Source organism: Triticum aestivum, chromosome 2B (genome assembly GCF_018294505.1).
Source record: "Triticum aestivum cultivar Chinese Spring chromosome 2B, IWGSC CS RefSeq v2.1, whole genome shotgun sequence".
Taxonomy (NCBI): Eukaryota; Viridiplantae; Streptophyta; class Magnoliopsida; order Poales; family Poaceae; genus Triticum; species Triticum aestivum.
In genome coordinates this window covers 94,286,647-94,293,229 of record NC_057798.1, presented here as the reverse complement: position 1 = coordinate 94,293,229, position 6,583 = coordinate 94,286,647, and the positions used below count along the sequence as shown (strand labels likewise).

General features: G+C 42.5%; 1 long non-coding RNA gene across 6 annotated transcripts; it reads right to left on the bottom strand.

Moving 5' to 3' along the window:
* Positions 1-1,735: 1,735 nt before the first annotated feature.
* Positions 1,736-6,176, bottom strand: LOC123043659 (uncharacterized). 6 transcript variants are annotated; one of them, XR_006419447.1, is made up of 6 exons: positions 5,645-6,165; positions 5,344-5,416; positions 5,065-5,151; positions 4,476-4,833; positions 4,307-4,402; positions 1,736-3,820 (listed from the first exon to the last, which is right to left on the bottom strand). It is a non-coding gene; the product is annotated as an uncharacterized lncRNA (long non-coding RNA). The 6 variants fall into 6 exon arrangements; XR_006419444.1 differs by having other exon boundaries at positions 1,876-1,956; positions 3,754-3,820; positions 4,307-4,833; positions 5,645-6,174; XR_006419445.1 differs by having other exon boundaries at positions 1,942-1,956; positions 3,754-3,847; positions 4,307-4,833; positions 5,645-6,176.
* Positions 6,177-6,583: the final 407 nt, after the last annotated feature.

The following is a 6,583-nucleotide window of genomic DNA, read 5'->3' as shown; positions in this document are numbered from 1 at the left end:
TCATTAGTTACCTTGTTGTGTTTATATTTTCCAGATTACAAATACCTATATCTACCATCCATATTGCACTTGTATCACCATCTCTTCGCCGAACTAGTGCACCTATACAATTTACCATTGTATTGGGTGTGTTGGGGACACAAGAGACTCTTTGTTATTTGGTTGCAGGGTTGTTTGAGAGAGACCATCTTCATCCTACGCCTTCCACGGATTGATAAACCTTAGGTCATCCACTTGAGGGAAATTTGCTACTGTCCTACAAACCTCTGCACTTGGAGGCCCAACAACATCTACAAAAAGAAGGTTGTGCAGTAGACATCAAACTCTTTTCTGGCGCCGTTGCCGGGGAGGTGAGTGCTTGAAGGTATATCTTTAGATCTTGCAATCGAATCTTTTTGTTTCTTGTTTTATCACTAGTTTAGTTTATAAAAGAAAATTATAAAAAAATGGAATTAAGTTTGTCTCATACACTTCATCTTTTTAATATCTTTCTGAGAATGATGGGAAGGAAAATTGTGCTCAAGTGCTAGAAGAAGATGTCACGACCCGGATTTCGTAGAATCCAAGTCTTTGTGTTTACTGTGCTATCCCTACATCATAGCTAGCACACACAGTAACAAGAATGAATATCAATAAAACATACATCATTTTACTACAACGGTACATCCAGAATTAAACAAATACATACCATTGACATTGCTCAATGCTGGCACATAATACAGCGGAATAATATGTAGTTGCTAAGTTAGGACTCCATCAACGCACTGGGCTCGTTGAGTGTAGACCATAACCCTATCATCCTTTAATCTGTCAAGATCTGCACATGACATGTGCAGGTGAGTACGTGGAATGTACTCGCAAGTTGCAAAGGAAAGTTTAACAGAATATATATGCAAGATAGTATTAGTGGAGGTTTCCTTTGCATAAAGCCAATTTTCTCCTATACTAATTTTTGTTAACTACTTTTGAAACAGAAATAGTTTTTTTAGTTTAAAAAGGTAGGAGTGCGACACATGGATATACGCACCAGTGCTCATTCTCCAAATTTTGGTAAAACATAAATATGGTTGAAGTGAAACACATTCACTGTGCTCATTCCTCAACTTTCCCTTCCCTTAAAACAAACTTTTAGAAAAGAGAGGGGAGATTCTTCTTCAGTCCAAGTCTTCAGTTGCTCAAATTTGCCCGTAACCGGGGGCACGACTAATCGATTAGGTTTAACCCTCTGCAGAGGTCGTACACGTTCCCCACATGACACAACCAACCCCGTTTATCGTGACACACTTGGGTGTATGACTAGGAGGAGATTGTGATGAAGCCTTTCCGTAACAGCCCCCCATACCACCAAGCCGCCCGCAACTTCGGCACGAAGGCCTCTCTCCGATGGCGGTCCTGGGGTAGGGTTTCCCATTAGTACTAAGCTAAGCCAGAGCCCATAGTAGCATGTGGCTGTACTGGAAGCTACATCAAACTGTACTTGGAAGATCTCAGTCCCCTGGACGACGGTCCCCACCAAAAACCTATGTGCAAGACCCCAGTCGAGCGCATTCACTGCAAGACCCCGATGGGCGCAATCACTTGTAGACGCTCCCATCAATACCATTCCGCCCAGGGAGTAGATGTAAAATAATATATAAATAATCTTTCTTTTCAAAATAGTTTCACAAACGTTGCTCCAAAAGGAGAGCAAGTTTAAAGGTTTAAAATAAGTTTTGTTTTCATCCCACCCATTTTGTGCAAGCGTGGCCAAGCATGGTGGTCGGTCTTGAACCTATGGCTCTAGCTATAAATAATACTTTGTAAAACCTTTATAAAACATGCATACCATTAAAATTTAAAGAGATATGCATAGTATGGAAATATAGGTCGAAGCATTATCAATTTGCAACTTGCCTTCGGTTTCGCAGTCAGAGGGTTCTACCTCCTCGTAGAATTCACCTTCACACTCGTCGCAATCTAACGCGATAAATAACTCAATTAAGACACTCGGCATATCCACATTCACATAACAATGATTCAAGCAAGCATTCAACACACAATGAAAATCCAAGTGAAGATCCAAATAACAACACAAATTATTTGATTGCCACTATCATAATTTCTAGGGCATGGTTAGGGTTAATATAGGATGAGCTGTGGTATTGGAAGAAAATATGACATAGTCATATTCTAGGATTGGTTAATATTGATACTAAGTGAGGATTTGGTTTGAAGGGTTGTGTGACCGGGTTCTACGACAACAAAGTCTATAATGGGTTCGATCGAAATATTTTGACTTGTGTTAAATGGAAATGGGTATGACATAAGTTTAAGATAAAAGAATTAAATTCTTAATCTTGCAACTCTAGATTTTTGTGGTGGTTCAAACGACCAGAGAGGTTTTCTAGGGATCAACCTAAGAGATTTATCCTAGGATTAAATTTTTATTTCAACGAAGTTTTTAAATGATGACCAAAGAAGGTCACATTAAGGTGTTAATATAAAACAACATCTAAACTATGTTGGAAAACTAATCCATCAGTTCCATCAGAAAGGTTAGGTCCCAAGGTCCAACTACCATATATAAAACACTTTTATATGATTTACAGAATAAAAGATATAGCAAAATTACTCAAATTCATATTTAAATCAAAACTAAATTTTAATTTGCGCAAAAGTGAGATTTCTAATTTTTATAATAAACTAGAGGTTCGCAACTATCCAGGGGTATCTTATTTGTTAAAATCGGACATACGGTTTAGGAGAAATGAATTTCCGAAGTTTGGATAGTTTTCTGGAAAAAAGAATTGCGGGATTTAGAGAGAGCTCATCGGAATTGGTCGCCAGAGTTAGGGAAGAAGGTCGCCGGAGTTGTGTAAGAAGCTTCCGGTCGTCAAGTAGAAGGTGGATGGCGAAGATATCGACGAGGGAAGTCCGTTGGGCAATGTCCCCGGCTCGGCCTCGTCCCGTAGCGGTGTGGAGCGGCTGCCGGAGTTTACGAACTCCGACGAGCAATTGCTCGCAGAGGAGGGCGAGGAAGAGAGGGGTTTTATCGGGAGGCGGTGAGGACTGCGAGATGCACCTATGAGTAGTACTAGTGCAAATGCCCGTGCGTTGCACCGGGCAACAAAAGAGGCACAACCTACTTAAGATCTAGCTCGAGAGATTTTCACACTGCAACTATGCCAATATGATGTTAATATGCCGGCAGTTTATTGTGCCTCTGTTGTCATCCTCTTTCCAACCAACATAAATGAGCATTGTAGAACACTGATTTTGATGGATAAAGGGGATGCAGCAACCAGATAAAGAAATCATATACTCCCTCCATCCGGAAATAAGTGACAATGTTTTAGATTTTGAATTAAAACAGCTTCACTTATTTCCGCAAGGAGGGAGTAATAGTTAATGTTCTGTACATTATTGCACTTTGAATCCAACCAAACAGAGGTGCATTATGGTATTTAAAGTTAATTTCATCCTTATACTAATAAATTAGAGTCTGCAATCTTATGTACTGAAAGGAGAATCAAAAGAGGAGAACAACATATTTCCAGAGCTCTTAGATCCTTGATGACAAATTCTTATTGTTTCTGATAAACTTGTGTTCACCAATTTTAGCCCAACACTCTGAACTATCTCATCATACAGTTTTGATAAACAATACAAAGAATTGTTTTCGCTTTTGAATATGCTTGGAGATGAAAACTGCTTGTTGCTATTTATAAAGAATGGAAGTTGGTTATGTACTGATAAAGTGGTAGCACGTGATACCTCCACCACAAGAATTTTTGCCTTCAATACATCCACATAATGTAATCCGACATTGTATCCCCTAAATCTGAAGGATTGTCACTGTATTAGTAATCTGCAAGAGCACAGATCGCCACATTCATCTATTGGAGGGTTATCCAACAAAAAGTCCTGTTATCACAATAGAACACAAGGTACAGAATACAGTAGCGCACCCATTTATTAAAAGAAAACCATGCCAAACTTTAATAACCTGTATATATGTGGCCATGTTTTTTAGAGCGACTTCGATGAAAATCAGGGGCTCCACTGGTCTTAATGAAGACAATAACATCACTCAGACCAAGTTACTAACAGACCTAAAACTATCATCTAGAAAGCTGTGATTTACTCTGTTTAACAAACAAAAAAATGTGTTTATTTTGTCCCTAAGAAAATTTCAAACATGTGTACAAAAATAGTACCCAGGTTGTGCAAGCTAAATATCTACATTTTCTAAGTTTCAGTTGTAGCATCAGGAGTAATAGTCCCACTGTGCAAAATTCACAAGCAGAAACAAGATGTTCTAACTAACCTGGAATCGCCAGATGGAAGTAGCCGAAACAATGTGGCAAACACCTAGCCTTCTCTCCAGTCTATTAGATTTCTGATTGTATACACAGCCTGAAAACTAAGAAAAAGAAATCATCAATTAAACCACAAGATAGCATATTGAATGATCTAATGGCGAGTCAGACACAAACTTCATAAGCTACAATCTTCTCTAGCAAAGAGGCATGATCGTCCCAGGTTATCTGATGGTTCTGTAGAGCCGCTGGGCTGAGCCACGTCACCCATCAGATGCAGGCAGAACCGTAGCATTCTCCTACCTGTACTCCATATTTGTAAGTGCTAATTACACAGGAAAACCAACAAAAGGACATCTTGGTTAAACCTCCTTATGCCATCTTTCTTTTGACATTCTACGAGCACTAACAAACTGAAATCCTCCGGTTTTCCACGGAAAAAGAACTTTCGCTGAACCAAGTATGAACAACAGCAGAGTGTGATGGGAACCACCCACTGCCCAACTCCTTCAGACCCACTTGATAAGAACTGTGTCTGCAAGAAACAAGACCATAAGATTTCAGAAAGCCATAGGCCAGAACAAAAATTGATAACAATGATAAAACAGGTAAAGTTGAAAAGGATTTTGTGCGTGTCCACTTTCCAATAGTGCATGGATAGGTCTGTAACATAGATAAATAGCCCCAATACTTCGCCATGCAGGCATGCCTAGACAGTTAGATTAGATAGAAATAGACTGCCTCAGCTGGGCACCAACCAACATACCTAGCTTCATGCACACATTAATTCACATGCTCACTCCTCACCATGAGATGAATCTGGAACCTTTTTGGTTGCTCTTGTGAACTGAACCTAAGGAAGCAAACACATCAAGGTATACGAAAACCTATAACTATACAATCAAGCAGTTTCAGGGGCTTCTATCTACTGGCCAATTCAGAAACAATCAACTAAAAAGCAATCAGAAGTGGCACCAATTCAGAAGCAATAAACTGAAACAAACATGGCTTCTATCGACTGATTAGCTTTCAAGGGGACACATACCTCTGGTGTAGCCGCCGCAGGAAACATTGGACGACTCGAGAGATGTTCTTCTTCCGCTGGCGAACTCGGTGATCTATAAAATAAAAGTGACTGCAATGCTGAATGTTCAAAATAAGAAGAAATTTAGCATCATATGCAACAGACTCGTAAGCAATTCTCAGTTTGCCTAATGGCCCCTAATAAGCCATGTTGCTTCCTTTTTTCCATCAAATTTTATGTGAGCAATGTGGTTCGGCATTTCATCAAACATGTGGAAGGCAGAGATGATATGCAGTAATCTAGAGGAAAATAGAGCACTTACATCTCATCATGGCTTAGTAGGAAGAGAACACGACTGATCATGGAGCCGTCGACGTCGAGGGAAGCGACAAACTGGACACACACTCAAAACGCGAATCTGAGGAAGCACGGCGCCCCGGCCCATGCCGTCGAAGATGCCTCGCGCCGTCTCCCCAATCCGTCGGGAAGCCTCCTGCACACAGCCGCCTCGCCCTCCTACGCATCATCTCCGCCCTTCTCCCGTCGCTCGCCGGCGAGACCACCACGACATTGGTCGCTCCCCTCCAGCCGACCTCCTCTCCTCCGGCGCGCGCTCGAGCCGGCCGGCCGGCCCGGGCACGAAGCGCGGTGGCCTGGGCCTCGGCGTGGGCGAAACGCGCACGAAGGACTTGGACGGTGCGGGGGAGGAGGGCGCGGCAGAGAGGGGGCAGGCCACGGTGCCGGGAGGACGGCACGGCGGAGGAGGCGGGGAGGCGCGGTCGCTTGATTCAAGGCTGGGGTATTTTCTCGCGAAATACGAAACGTTTTACTTTTTTACTGTACTGCGGGTTAATTACTTAATACCATAGGATTTTTTCTGAAAAACGTCGCGACGGTGAATCCGGAGAGTCAATCCATGCTTTATTATTAGGAAGAGATTTATAGGAGAGGGGGATGTCAGAATTCGAGCAGATGGTGGTTCTTAATGGTGGCTGTTCCATTGCCTTGTAATGGCCACTATGGGAGTCTCCTAGGCGCACTGAGGGATGGGAGGGGTCTAGGGAGGCGAGGGGGTTCCGTTCCGAGGAGTTTCAGGGCGAGGGAGAGGAGGAGAGGGGGTGGGCAGGAGGTGGGGGTGGTACGTGGCCATGAATGCCCCTCTGTACTGTACTGGCACGAGGAGGAAGACAGCCCTTAGCTCGTGGGCTGTTCGGCCAGGTGGGCTAATTGGGCCATGGTTGTAGGTTTCTTTTTAAATACC